This window comes from Apteryx mantelli, chromosome 11 (assembly GCF_036417845.1).
Source record: "Apteryx mantelli isolate bAptMan1 chromosome 11, bAptMan1.hap1, whole genome shotgun sequence".
In the NCBI taxonomy this organism is placed as follows: domain Eukaryota; kingdom Metazoa; phylum Chordata; class Aves; order Apterygiformes; family Apterygidae; genus Apteryx; species Apteryx mantelli.
This window is the reverse complement of record NC_089988.1, coordinates 7,682,806-7,698,104: the sequence shown is the minus strand read 5'-3', so window position 1 is coordinate 7,698,104 and position 15,299 is coordinate 7,682,806. Positions and strand designations below refer to the sequence as shown.

The 15,299-nt window shown below is 53.1% G+C and overlaps 1 pseudogene; it reads right to left on the bottom strand.

Moving 5' to 3' along the window:
• Positions 1 to 9,688: 9,688 nt before the first annotated feature.
• Positions 9,689 to 10,592, bottom strand: LOC136993111 (olfactory receptor 14A16-like; annotated as a pseudogene).
• Positions 10,593 to 15,299: the final 4,707 nt, after the last annotated feature.

Genomic DNA, 15,299 nt, shown 5'->3' with positions numbered 1-15,299 from the left:
CTCTGCCCATGGGCTCCAGAGGACTCAGTCCTGCTGTAAAGCAGTGGTCAGAGGGGAATGGGAGTGACTAGCTCTGACATTCACATTTTCTGTCAGGTGAAATCCACTCGTCATTTAGAAGGGCTTTTCAGCATCTTCACTCCGAATTCTAAAGAAGGAGGGTTGAGGAACAGAGTTTTAAGAATTTTTAAATAGTGTTTACTTTCTTTCAGATGTCCTTGTCACCCCTGGGGAGTGTTCCTCAAAGGTAGAAATTCTCAGCATTTCTGCTGCAAGTCCTGAGAAGATCAGATTCATTGTCACTGACTGCAGAATGAGGACATCTGGTCTGTCTATTAGCCTAGTTCCCAGCTGTTCTGTGCTCTTGCCTGTTTGAGTGAAGGATGATGTTACCCTAGAAAGAAACCAGCCCCTGCTGAGAGCACACGAGTCCACTTTCAAAGTGCACAGCTCCAAACTTCTCACCCTTTCTCTGGGTACCAGAGGTATGTCTCCACACTCCCCTTCTAGTTAAGGACACACAGGGCTCTTTTCAGATGCCCACATACAGCCTCCCACCACCATCTCCATACTCTCAGCATCTCGGCACCTTCCTCATGGGGCTCTCAGATATCACAGAGATGCTATGAGACAGCAGTGCCTATCTAGATGGCAGATCGCAGGCTGCCAGGACACTATAAGGAAATGGTCAAAGGACTCTTAGGACTGGAGATGGGCTCTCCTAAGGCAGAGTCAGCTCAGATCCCAGCTCCAGTGACTGCATTTTCTGGAGCTCCACAAGTCAGTAGGGGGCTGGGGCAACCTCATTCCCATTCAAACCCCCCACCCTGGAGAGCCTGAGAACAAGAACAGGAGCAGCACGGAGAGAAGGTGAAAGAAGGAGCAACACCATGATCCCGCTGCCAAGGGAGGCAAGGAGAGAGAGGCAGATGGGAACTCAGGAAAGCCTTCACCTTACCAGCTAGGCATGCCGCCTCGCAGGCAGTGACATCGCAGGGCTGTCACTCTCAGTCCCTTTGTCGGGCACCTCTCCTCTGCCAGAGGTCTGGCTGCAGAGAAGGCAGCTCATGCCCTGCACCCCATGGCTGTCAGGGCAGAGGCTCTGCTGCGTGGCAGAGGAGACACAGGGAGCTTGCTTAGAGGAAGGTGTCTGCATCAGAGGGACTGACCACTGACCATGACTTGCCCAAATCCATCCTCCCATGACGATTCTGTTGGCACTTCCCTCTCATCCCCTGCCCATCTCTGCTGCCTGGAGTTTTCTCTCTCCCAACATCTTTTCGCTGTCCGTACTCACAGACCCTGTCCCACCCTTTCTGTGTGCACAGTTCTGCCCTACAGAAACCTCCCGGATCAGGGCACTGTCCAGGGGCATCTCTGTGCTCACAGGTCCTAAGGAGCAGGTCACATAAACCCTGATAAGACCATAAAGGTGCTGCTGGTGCTGCTGTAGGTGGAGATGGGGTTGAAAAGGTTTGCTGAGCTTCCTCACAGACCTACTGATCTCTGAGAGGGAAGGTCAGTGAGTCCCAGTTCCTTGCCAAACCACAAAACTCTTTCCTTTTTCCTTCCTGCCAACATTAGGAAACTGAAAGCCCTGGAGGGAAAGCTCCTTCCCTTTCAAGTGGCCTTTTTTGCACCTTCCTCTGCAGTGCAGTGACACTGTTCTGAATCACAGCCCTGGGCAGACCTAGGTGCATATCCCAGCTTCACAGCCCTGCAGACATCCTTGGGAGAAAGTAGCAGCATGCCCTGTCCCTGTGACCGTGTGGCAGGGAAGGCCTACTCTGAAGCAATTGCCCCTCCTCTGCAAAGGAGAGTGTTCCTTAAAAAACCTATCAGTCATGGGATGAAATAGGTTTGGAAGACCCTTCCAGGAACCTCAGCAGCATTGCCCTGCAGCCAGAGACTTACCACATCAAGGGCTGTGAAGATTTCTCCCAAAAGGAGCTCTCCTCTCTACTCCCACTCCACACTGCCTTGCACTTCTCTCTGCCTTGTCTCCTCTCATGTCAGCAGCAGCAGGCAGTGCCTGGAGCCCTGCTGCTCTTTGCACAGGAGCTGCTCCTGCACACAGAATCACAGAATCACAGAATCGCTGAGGCTGGAAGGGACCTCTGGAGATCATCTAGTCCAACCCCCCCTGCCCAAGCAGGGTCACCTAGAGCACATTGCACAGGATTGCATCCAGGCACGTTTTGAATATCTCCAGAGAAGGAGACTCCACCACCTCTCGGGGCAACCTGTTCCAGTGCTCTGTCACCCTCACAGTGAAAAAGTTTTTCCTCATGTTAAGATGGAAGTGTCTGTGTTTCAGTTTGTGCCCGTTGCCTCGCGTCCTGTCGCTGGGCACCACTGAAAAGAGTCTGGCCCCATCCTCTCGACACCCTCCCTTCAGATACTTGTACACGTTGATAAGATCTCCTCTCAGCCTTCTCTTCTCCAGGCTAAACAGGCCCAGCTCTCTCAGCCTTTCCTCATAAGAGAGATGCTCCAGTCCCCTAATCATCTTTGTGGCCCTTCGCTGCACTTGCTCCAGTAGTGCCACATCCCTCTTGTACTGGGGAGCCCAGAACTGGACGCAGTACTCCAGATGTGGCCTCAGCAGGGCTGAGTAGAGGGGGAGGATCCCCTCCGTCGACCTGCTGGCAACATCCTTCCTGATGCACCCCAGCATACCATTGGCCTTCTTGGCCACAAGGGCACATTGCTGCCTCATGCTTGAATTGGTGTCCACCAGCACTCCCATGTCCTTCTCTGCAGAGCTGCTTTCCAGCAGGTCAACCCCCAACCTGTACTGCTGCATGGGGTTATTCCTCCCCAGGTGCAGGACCCTGCACTTGCCTTTGTTGAACTTCATGAGGTTCCTCTCTGCCCACCTCTCCAGCCTGTCCAGGTCTCTCTGAATGGCAGCACAGCCCTCTGGTGTCTCAGCCACTCCTCCCAGCTTTGTATCATCAGCAAACTTGCTGAGGGTGCACTCTGTCCCTTCATCCAGGTCATTGATGAAGAAGGTGAACAAGACTGGACCCAGTCGATCGCAATCGTTCTTTTGTCGATCACAACGCTCTGAGCTCTGCCATTCAGCCAGTTTTCAACCCACCTAACTCTCTGCTCATCAATCCCACACTTCTTGAGCTTACCTATGAGACCAAGCACAGTGCCCAGGGTGCAGGATCCAGAGGTGGTGTGAGGGACTGAAGAACCTCCTGTCAGCCCATCTCTGTGGGCAGGAATGGGACAGGGGTTGTGGCTCACCAATGAACCTCACGGCTACCTCCTGCAAGGATGCCTCAGGGTTCTCCAAGTACAGCAGGCTCTGGTGCAGGTATCGCTCTGCTCTGCTGCTGTCCCTCAGCAGCTGGAGACAGCAAAAGGCCAGAGGGTTGGTACTGAGCCTCCTCAGAAGGCCAGGCCTGTCCCTCCTTGCAGGACCATCCTCCTCTTCCTTCCTGTTCATGACTGTCAGCTAGAAGCTGTGTGGTACCAAGGTTCAGAGGGAGCAGAGGACAGAGTGTGTGTTTCCTGAGAGACCTGCAGAGCAGCAGAGACCAGGAGATGCCACCACAGCTGGGGCAGGACACCCTGCATCCCCCTCATCTTGGCAAGGCTCCAAGCCTTTCCCAGCCCCGAATGGGAAGATGCAGCTTGGGTCTGTCCCTCGCTGAAGGCAGAAGCAGCTCTGCCTTGTCCTTGGGGACTCAGGAAGTTGGACCTCACAGTGACATGCATTCAAAGGGACACTTGTCAACAGCCCTTGCCCTGATGCTCAGGCCCACCCAAGGGATGTCACCATTGCTTCCCAAAATCTCTGGTCCAAACCTGGGCCACTCCTTGGATCTGGTCACTCATGTGGAGGAAGAGTGGGACCAGGCTCCTCTGCACGTGCTGCTTCATGCACCGTTTGTTCTTCCCCACCACAATCTCCATCAGGTCTTTGCAGAGGAGGATGGAGAGTTCTCGCACGGGGCTGTCTTCCTGTGGGCAGGGAGGAGAGGAGGGGAGGCCTCAGCAATGACTCCAGGAAGAGGGCATGAGAAGAGGGTTTGCCATTGTGAGGCCTCACCCTCTCCAGGCACAACTGTCCCCCACCCTGGCCAGAGGTCAGAGCTGGGGGACAAGCCACGGCGGAGGCAGCCTGGAGAATGAGGGTTGTCGGCAGCAGCAGGGCAAGCTTCCCTGGCCTCTGTCTCCCTCTGCCTCTGGAGGGAACTTTCTGGATTTCCCTAAGACTCCATCAGGGCCCCCTCACAGGAGAGGATAACAGAAAGGGACAGCCCTGGGACATGGCCTCTCCTTCACTCTCTAGCCTGCTCCTGCCTCTTTGTTCAGCTCTGCCCCAGGCCAGGCAAGCACCACAGAGAGTCAAGCATGAGACAGAGCAGCCGAGGGCAGAGAGGGGGCTGGTTTGTTCTGGTCCCACAGCCCAGGACACCGAGGCCAGCACAGGGAATGGCCTGAGATTAACAGGGCAAAAGGTTTCCTGACGGGCAGCAGGGCCTGTGGCAGGAGACGCAAATTGACATACCAACGGGCACATGTGCAGAGGGACACACAGCACCCATAGCCACACATACAGACCCCTGGACACGCCAGGAGAGCCCCTGACTCTCCCACCAACTGTCCATCATCAAAGCTGGCAGAAGCTTCTCAGCCAGCCGCAGAGCAATGGGGCTGGAGCCCTTCTGGTGCAGGGGGCTGAGGATGTTTCTCAGCAACATCAGGCTTCCCACACGCATGTCCCTGCCAGCATCCTGCAGCCACTCCATGATGTCTGGGAGCAGGCTCCGCATTCTCCTTGCCTGTGTGAAACACACAACTTCCTTTCAGTGAAGCAAGGCCAGACCACCCTGCCAAAAGCGCTCTGGGTGCCAACTTCCCATCAGGGCTCAGCATCCAGGGCCAGGGCTCTGCACACACCCACGGCACAGAGACTGCAGGGCAGGGCAGAGATCTCCCAGGGGGCCCTCAGCATGCTATGGCCTCTATTTGGAGGAAGGCTGCTGCCTTGAGGCCCAGGAGCAGCCGGCTACGTTAGCCTGACCCTGTGCTCTGGCTCATCGTCCCTCTTGTAGCATGACTTTGGCCGCAGCGCTCCCATGACTGAGGCTGTTTGGAGCTGGCTTGCTTGGTGCTGGGCCTGGATCTCTGCCTAGCACAGCCGAGATGTGCCACCAGCGGGAGCTCTTCCTGGTGGGCATTGGTGCCTTTCTGCTTGTGCAGCCCAGCCAAGTGCCTGGCATGAAAGACTCAGGGCAGATGAACACCTCCTGTCAAGCCCCAGGCTGCCAGCATGACTTCACCCAGCTGCCCCCCTGCTCACCATCTCGGGTCTCTGCGACAGGCTCATGAGGCCTCTGAATGCCAGCCCACGCATCTTCAGGCTCTGACTTTGGACATAGCTCTGGCGGAGCAGCAGGACGGCATCATCCACATGGGCAAGGTCAGGGCAATCCAGCAGCTGAAATGCACACAGCAGTGAAAGGCTGGCAGAGCTGGCAGGACTGCCTGCATTGTGCAGCCCTGAATCCCACCCACCTTTCAGGGCAAGGGCACCAGGCCCTGACAAAGCTCAGCGCACAGGCAGCAGGGATTGTGGAAACACCCCCAGGCCCTGCTCCCAGCCTTGGGCCTCACAGCACACTGCACACACCGCTCGCCTCCTCCTCCCGTCTCTGAACCCTCTGCAGCCTCTTTTCCCATCCCTTGGAAGAGCAATTGAACACAGAGCTGCCACAAAGGAGGCACGAAATCCAAGTGTTTACAAGTGGCAGCCCAGCAGAAATGAGCCAATGTCAGGGCGACTCAGAGGAGTGCCCCAGCTCCATTGCCCCAGCTCCATTGACCAACATCACCCCACAGCCATGTGCATGAGCCAGCAGAGCATTTAGAGGCACCTCCAGAGAGTCACCACTTGCCCTGAGGCCCACCTCAATGAAGAAAGCCCTGGTGGGCATCTGACAAAACTAGTCCTCCCTTCTCAGCAGCCTTGCCAGCTGCTGCAAGATCCAGCGACACAGGTGTCTCGGAGCCCCCCTCACCAGTCTGGCAGCAGGAAGAAGGCACTGGTGGTCCTCAGCTGAGCAGGCAAACCTCCTCTGGGATGGCTCTGCCCCCTCTAGCCATTTCCCCCCAGCACAGGGCAAGGCAGGCCAAGGCAGTGCTTGGCACACAGCACTTGGCACACAGCTACAGCAGCCGGTGGCATTTGCTCATGGAGGCTGCTCTTTCCCTACCACACTTTGGCATTGGAAAGCCAGGGTCAATCATCATCAGGTTCCTTTTGGTGGGAGACCAGAGAAACACCCTTCCTACATGGAAGTCATGGCCTTCCCACACATCCCATTTCCTGACCCCTTTGGATTCCTCTCCCCCTGGGCCCTTCCCATGTTCTTCTGTGCATCTTGCACCTTTCCTGGGGCTCTGTCCTTGGTGGCACTGCAGGCAGACGGTCCCCAATGCTCTCTGTGATGGGAGGCCAGACCCCACAGGAGGGCACTCCAGCTCTCTGGGAGAGGACCACTCCTGCGAGGGACCCCCTCCCACAACTCCTGACACCAACTGCTTCCCCAGCAGCTCTCAAAGATGAGCAGCAACAGGGCAGGGAGCTCCCATGGCCATTTTGCTGTGCGAGCCCTTGCCACAAGTGCTGAGGCTGCAGCCTCTTTCTTGGAGAACTGCGGTCCCCCTTCACCCACAAGGAAGGACATTGTGCAGGGCACCCCAAATTCAGGGAAGAGGTGCTGGGGGAGAGCAGGGTGGAAAGGGCTGTACCTGGCCCTGCATGGTTAGAATTGGAAGAAGATGCCTGTCCATTGCCTACAAAAATTGTTGTAAAACTTAAAAAAACTTTACCCATGCTTTACAAAAGCAAAACAGCTAGTCTCATGTGAACTCAAACAAAAATTTCTCTGAGATGACTATTAAAATTAAGATTTTTTTTTTTTTAGGGTAGAAGCAATCCTTCTTTTTCAAACCCTTGACATTTGTGTTCTTTGCATTTCATACTTGACCCTATTTAAGCCTAGAAGCCTCTTTTCATACCTACAGGTGTTTATTTTGACAAAGGCACCTATGTGCATTCTAGTCTGGTAGCCTAGAACATCTTCTGAGAAATTGAACTCTACTTGCATCTTGTATTGTGACCAACCAATCAGTTCCTACCATGGAAGAAGGTTCAGAGAAGAACGTAGGCTGTGATGGACCACAGCTGCTGCAAAGCAAGTGGAATTTATCTCAGCACAAAGGGAACCAGAGGGTGACCTTTGTTTTAGGCCACCCTCCAGACTCATGCAAACACCTGAAGGCTGAAAATAAATCCTTGCAGGAGCAGAAATATTTATCGGCAGAGGGAATGTGCACCCCACCTGAGCTGCAACTGGACTAGCAAGCCTTGCTGGTTTGAACCGCTGGTTTGCTACTTTCCCAGAGAAATGCAATTTGGTAATGGAACACATTTGAAGAACAAAGAACTGCAAACGCGGTGTGCTTCAAACAAAGATCAGTAGACCTTTCGCCTATGGTATCAACCTCCAAGTAATGGGGTAGTAGAAAGATGGAGTGGCCGACAGAAACAACAGCTGCACAAGAGTGACTCTTCTCTCATAGAATACTTCTAAGTGGGGATCCCACTTGTGGGAAGTTGTAAGGTGGCTAAATAAGTGACAAACTCTTATGGGAAGGCCCATAGATAAGGGGTTTGTGTCAGTGGCTGCCTGAATTCCTGTTAAAACAGAAATAAAACCCCATCAAAGTCCTGGAGGTGAGATTGTGGCTAAACATCCAGCTCAGGGATCAGTCTGGGTGACTCTGCTCTTTTCCCATGGAAAAGGAGCATGGGATGCTGTAGACAATGAAGGCAGTAAGTTAACCATTAGTGAGGTCTGGGTTATGTCCAAGACCTAGGTGTCTTCTCTTGCAGGGAGATGTGGTGTTACCTGCTAACTGTGGGAACACTGATAACTGGAAAAAACACCTGAAACATGTCTCTAACACGTTCTGCCTTTTCACTTTGCCCATGGGACAACTCGGGTATTGAAGATCAGTCACAAGCCATCTTCAAAACTATAGTTATAAGAGAAACACCATCTGTAATAGCACGAGGTCAAGGACTGATAGTAGGCAATCATGTTACACTAACCCTAAGAGCTAAAGTTAGTCTAAACGTAGCTCTATGTAATAACATACTGGATGGGAAGCTGCACATGGTTATGACAATAAGAGTGAGATGGGTACTCCAGACATGGAAGGCAACAAAAGCCATTGTGATGGGACCTATGGTTTTGACCAAGTCACCACACAGACTTACTGGTTAACTTCTCATATGACTGAACAAACAATGCCTTTTTTTGCACCATTTAATACATCAGTATCACTTGGGGTAACCTTACATCAGCTTGACAGCTTTCTTAAACACAACAGCAAGGTTCCTCAACATCTGTTGGAAACTGGAAAATGCTTAGAGGAAAGGGAAGGAATGATGATATATGATAGAATGAATGGATTTGGTTAGTGAAAGTGTCCAGCAAAAGAGCAGCCTGCCCTGAGTTGACACACACAGAAACAGGTTTTCATTTATTCCTCCCTGCAAGCACACAGTTGTTCCTTTGCTCTTCTCAAGAGAAGTCCCTGCTCCCAAGAGAGCCTTTCCCCAGGTCAGTGTGTCCAGGCTGGCCTGTCCAGTCGCACCTGCACTCCTCCCCTGTGCTCCGCAGGCTTGTGGTGCTGCTCTGCAGGGCCAGCAGGCTGTGGGGCCCCAGGGTGACTCCACATTGGCCATGCTGGTCAGGGTAGACCCGACTGGCCCAGCATCGCTGCACCTGACAACCCCCTCCCCAGATGTCCGTGGCTGTGGAAGATGCTCAGAGCAATCACAAGGCATTTCCAACGGCTCAGGATGGGGTCAGGTGTGTCATTAGGTCCAGCCATGGTTTTCATTGTAGGTGACACAAACCACCCTTGAGGCTGCCTTCCCTGTGCCTGAGGAGTCCCCACTGCCTCTCCTGAGATTCCAGAGCTCTGATTTGGTGCATTCCTTGGTTTGGCCCTTGACTTTGGGTGACTCCACTTAGTTTTGGGAGTCTCCGCTCACTGGCCACTCCAGGCACAAAGTGCCCCTGGAGATCCCCTGTGCTCACCTGGTGGCTCCATACTCCCTTCCAGAAGGATAGCAATGTGTTACCAGCCCTCTACTACGTGAAACAGCCCCTAGCAGATACCACTTGAACACTCACCCTCTCCACGGCCACTGGGCACCCAGAAGTGACAGCTGAATCCAGCCCTCATTCCCTAACACAGCACTCTACAAGCTGATGCCTCTTAGCCCATGAAAAACCCAGGCACGGCAAAAGGGACTTTTTGGGTGCAATTCCCTGAGCGCATTCTTGCCTCCCACTTTGGAAGAAGAGCCCAGTCTTCAGGCAGTGTACTGATGAAATCCCCTTTTATTACAGAGATGCTGTAAGGGAGGCCAGCTCTGACAGTCTGGGCAGATTTACAGAAAGCCTCTGACTCAGACAGACAGGGTTTGTGCCTCTGGAGAAATGGGATGATTTGAAACATTTGTTCACAAACATGACTATCGCAGACAGAACTCCCAAAGCACAAGAGTTGTCTGAGATAAACTGGGAGTTGTTTGTGAGGAGAGATGTGCAGCTTATTGCTGCTGAACTACAAGAAGTTGAATCAGTTTCTTCAGTGTGGCCTTGAGCTCCTTGTTCCTCATGCTGTAGATGAGCGGGTTCATTGCTGGAGGCACCACTGCATACAGAACAGCCAGCACCAGATCCAGAGCTGGGGAGGAGAAGGAGGGGGGGCTTCAGGTAGGCAAACAGGCCAGTGCTGATGAACAGGGAGACCACGGCCAGGTGAGGGAGGCATGTGGAAAAGGCTTTGTGTCGTCCCTGCTCAGAGGGGATCCTCAGCACAACTGTGAAGATCTGCACGTAGGACAGCACAATGAAAATGAAACACCCAAAGGCTAAACAGGCGCTAACCACCAGAAGCCCAACTTCCCTGGGGTAGGAGTCTGAGCAAGAGAGCTTGAGCAGCTGGGGGATTTCACAGAAGAACTGGTCCACTGTGTTGCCTTGGCAGAGTGGAATTGAAAATGTGTTAGCAGTGTGCAGGAGAGCATGGAGAAAACCACTGGCCCAGGCAGCTGCTGCCATTTTGACACAAGCTCTGCTGCCCATGATGGTCCCATAGTGCAGGGGTCTGCAGATGGCAACGTAGTGGTCATAGGCCATGACTGTGAGGAGATAAAACTCTGCTGAAATTAAGAAAAGGAAGAAAAAGACCTGGGCAGCACATCCTGAGTAGGAAATGGCCTTTGTGTCCTTCAGGGAATTGGCCATGGATTTGGGGACAGTGGTGGAGATTAAGCTGAGGTCAAGGAGGGAGAGGTTGAGGAGGAAGAAGTACATGGGTGTGTGGAGGTGGTGGTCACAGGCTACGGCTGTGATGATGAGGCCATTGCCCAGGAGGGCAGCCAGGTAGATGCCCAGGAAGAGTGAGAAGTGCAAGAGCTGCAGCTCCCGTGTGTCTGCAAATGCCAGGAGGAGGAACTCGTTGAGGGAGCTGCTGTTGGACATTTGCTCCTTTGGGGCACAGGGGAACTGTCTGAGGAAGGAGACACATTGACAAGTTAGGACAGACTTCTCTGAGCATCTTTCTCGTAACTTCCCCCAAACACACACACATTACCTCTCCCCATCTCAGCAGCAGTGTCACTGAGCTCCATGGCTTGAGCTCTGGTTTGTGCTGGCCGAGTTTGACACAAGGAGTAGGGACTTCTGCCCATGAGCTCCAGAGGAGTCAGCCCTGACCTACAGCACTGTGTAAATGGGAAGAGGGGTGACTAAAATCTATATTCCCAGTTCGAGTCAGACTTCATCCACCCATACTGTTGAAGGGATATTCAGCATCTTCACTTGCACTTCTAAATAATGTGGGTTCATTAAGAGTTTTAAGGCTTCGTTTGTTTCCTTTATCTGGACCCCACAACCTTGAGAGCAGAGGGCTGTGCTGGCTGGGAGAGGAGAGGAGATGTTGGAGTTGACAGTTTCCTCTCACACTTGGAGCATGACTCTGCTGCCTGGAGCTGTCCCTGCAGGGAGCTGTTTGTCCGTCCCCACATCTCTCCCCTCTCAGTGCTCACACACCCCATCCCACCCACTGTGAGCTCTACTCTGCCCTGCAGAAACCTCCCGGGGGCAGGACACTGCCCAGGGCACCTCTGTGTTTGCCGGTGCTATGGAGCAGGTGAGACAAACCTTGGTGAGGCTGGAAAGGTGATGCTGGTTCTGTCCTTAGGCTGAGGGGTGGATGGAGGCATTTGCTGAGTCCCTCCCAGAACTGCTCCTCTCTCACTGTCACTGTCTCAGTCCCCTGTCTAAAGCTGACAGATCCAATCCCATTTCACCGCACCCAGAGAGAATCAAACTGAAAGCATAGACTCATGACAGCTCCTTCCCTTTCATGTATCCCATGCCTTGAACTTCCTTTTGGAAAGTCCCCTCTAGAAATGTCCTGCAAGTGAGATGGAGATGCAGGCAGACATGACCCATGCAGCATCCTCTTGACAGGAGGCTCAAGCTGCCCTGCCAGGAATCTCTCCTCCTGCCCAGAGCTTCACCCTGTGGGAAGGTCCCCGGGAAGGCTGAGTGCTGACCCTTGTGGGCAGCAGAGTCACTGCGCTGGGCACACAGCACCCTGGGGCGCAGAGATACTGCTCTGAATTTCAGTCCTGGACAGATCTGCGAGCACACCCAGGTTTCACCCCCCTGCAGCATCCCTGGGAGAAGGTAGCAGCATGCTGTGTCCCTGTGGCACTGTGACTGGGACTCCCTGCTCTGAAGCATCTCCTCCTCCTCTGTAGAGGTGAAAGTGATAGAGCTATCCTTAAAAATCCAATTGTGTGACTGGATGGGTTTCAAGACCTTGCCAGGAACTGCAGTAGCATTGCCCTGCAGCCAGAGACTTACTGTGTCAGGGGCTGTGAAGATTTCTCCCACAAGGAGCTCTCCTCTCTCCTTACGCTGCACGCTGCCTTTCACTTCTCCCTGTCTTGTCTCATCTTCTGGCAGAAATTGCAGGCAGTGCCTGGAGCCCTGCTGCTCTTTGCAGAGGAGCTGCTCCTGACAGCGCTGTGTCTCAGCAGTGCTGCCTGGTTGCCATGAGCTCCCTCCATCCCTGGAGCCTGGCCCCACTCAGGACCAAAGGCCCAGCTGAAGGCATGATTTTTTCTGTCCCTTCTGCTGCCTCCTCCTGGGAAATGTTCACTGAAGTAGACTAAAATAATCACTGATGGTCCCTCTCTAAGCACTGAAAGAAGGCTGATTCCAGCATTGCAATTTGTCTCATCAGAGGATGGTTGTCTACGAAAGGTGGAAACGTCCCACTCAGGAAGCCCCCATTCCCATCTCTTAGCTAGGCAGGACAGCTAGATGGATATAAGAATAGAGCTCCTTTTCCCAGTGTTCAGGTATGGATTCAGTTGAGTCAATTTGGGCTTCTCAGGATGGTTTAGAAGACCCTGGGCTGGCATAGGATTCAGATTCTCCCGTGAGCTCCACAAAAAACACACAGGAGGTGGGATTCCCCTGTCCTAGGCAGAAGTGAGCACAGCATGGATGTCTGCATGCAAGATCTTGGTCTATGCATGACCATGCCGGTCTTCTGCTCCATCCTCCTGGGAAATGTTCACTGAGGTAGACTAAAATAATCACCTATTGTCCTTTGCTAAAGAGTGGAGAGAGACTGATTCCAGCATTGCAATTTATTTCATCAGAGAATGGCTATCTATGATAGCTGGAAATGTCCCACTCTGGAAGCTCCTACTCCCATCTCGTAAGTAGGCAGGACACCTAGATGGGGACAAGAATAGAGCTCATTGACACATGGTTCAGGTGTTGATTCAGAGGAGTCGCTTTGGGCTTCTCAGGGTGCTTTAGAAGGCCCTGGACTGGTGTGGGATTCAGATCCTTCTTGTGAGCTCCATAAAAAACACAAAGGGGGTGGGAGTCCCCTTGCCCAGGCAGAAGTGAGCACAGCACGGATGTCTGCATGCGAGATCTTGGTCCATGCTCCTGTTATAATCAATGGAGATGAGGGTGAGAGTCAGTTGCTCACACACCTGGTGACGTTGGGAGACACAGAGGTGCTGGAGGACAGGTGCCAGGGTCTGCTTGCTCTGATGGAGCAAGTGTGACACCCACATCCTTCTAGAGCATGAGGTGGGGTCCAGGAGGGGATTGCCTTGGCCACCTGCAATGATACGAGATGCCCACTGCTACCAGAGCTCCACTCACTAGGAAGCTGAGACACATGCAGACCCAAAAATTGCAAACAGTTGATGTCATCCAGTGCAGGCACTTGATTCAGTGACACAGAAACAGGCCTGCAGGGCCATGTCCGATGCCTGGGGGTATCCAGCCCATCCACATGTCTCTAGCAGATACACCACAGGACCTCTAGGAAAACCATGGCCCTTTGTAGTGGTTGCTGGACAAGTGCCCCAAGGCATCTCAGGTTTCCTACCAGCACCCAAACAACTGGATCCCGCCATTGCCTTTAGCAAAGTCCCTCTGATCTACAGCCAAGACTGTTTCATAAATGGGAGAGGCACATCCCACCAAGGTCTCTGCTCTAGTCTCTGCACCCTTAAAACCTTCTAGCTTTCCTCCTCCTGAACCTCTTCTCACCAGCAGATGTTATGAACAGGGATTGGGCTGATGATGACCTCAGGGTGCCTGGATCACAGGCCACACAGGCCCAGGGACTTCTTCAGTGGCACCTTGTCCTGCCTGGAGATCACTTCACCTCTGTCACAGGCCCCAAGCTGCTACAAATCAGTTCAGGCAGCCAACACCTCTCCTGCCATTCCTGCACAGCCCAGTTCTGTTTCTCGCTGGCCTTGGGCACTGCAGGCTTTGCTCTCTTAGTGGGAACCTCCTTTCACCATTACATTGCCACCTGCTATCTATGCCAGCATGTCTCCGCTCTGAGGTGGGGCCATTGCACACATGGTGTCCTTGGCTCATGGTAACAGGTTTCACCATGACCAGTCTGTTCTGTGTGCCACAGCTGAGGCTCTGCAACTGAAATATGCACAAGTGAATGCAGCCTGGGGCACAGAGAGGAGCAGATGGAGCTGCACAAGCTGTCACAGAACTGAAACATGGTTGGAATAACTGAGATGCGGTCAGACCGCTAGCATGACCAGAGGGCTGTGATGGCAGGATACAAGCTCTGCAGGCAAGACCATTAGGGAAGATGAGCAGGGGGGATGCCCTTGGTGTGAAGGGAAAGCTCGGATGGATGGAGCTCTTGCATGGGATGGACAAGGGTTTGGGTGAGAGCTTGTGCGTGAGCATCAGAGTAAAGGTGATGTTGAGATGGGAGTTACAGACCACCCGATGAGGGTGAGGAGGTGGATGCAGTCTCCTTTAAGCAACTGGAGGTATTCAGTGGGTCACAGGGCCTGGTTCTTCTGGGGGGACTTTAATCTCGCTGACATTCATTGGAAGGGCAAACTGCAGGGTGCAAGCAGTCCGGGAGATCTCTGGAGGCTGTCAGCGACAGCTTCCAAGCACAGCTCCCTGATGGGCCAGGAAGGGTGACGCTCACCTGGATCTGGTACTCGCACATAAGGAAGCACTGATGAGGGCTGTGATAATCTGTGGAAACCTTGGCTGCAGTGACTATGGAAAAGTGGAGTCCCAGATCGTGAGGGCAGTGAGGAAGGACAATAGTAGTGTACAGACTCCAGCCATTACAGGAGGAAACTTTGTCCTCTCCAGGGCACTGGTGGGGGATCCCATTGGAGGCAGCTCTGAGGGGCAATGAAGCTTGGGAAAGCCAGCATGTCTTTAAAGACAGCAGCCACCAAGCACAAGAATGGTCCATAGCGATACCCATTAGAACTGGGAGACATCTTGGGAGATCAGCTTGGTTAAACAGGATACTCTTGTCCACCAAAGTAGGGATGATGAAACCAAAGCTCCTTGAGGGTAGACACTTGCAGGGGACGTCAAGGGCATGAAGAAGAGCTGCTACTACTCTGCTAACACAGAAAGAATAAGCAAAGAACACCTGGTCTCACTGCTGAACGGGGCAGGGACTCTAGTAATAACAGAGGCAGATAGGTCTGAGGAACTCAGTGCTTTCTTCTTGGCTTCAGTCTTCACCAACATGATCTCCTGAGCTGTTGTGCCTCGATTCAGGGCTCCAGAGGAGAAAAACAGCCAGCAGGGGATGAGGGTTGAGTGAGGGATTGCTTGTAAGTACTCAGCCCATAC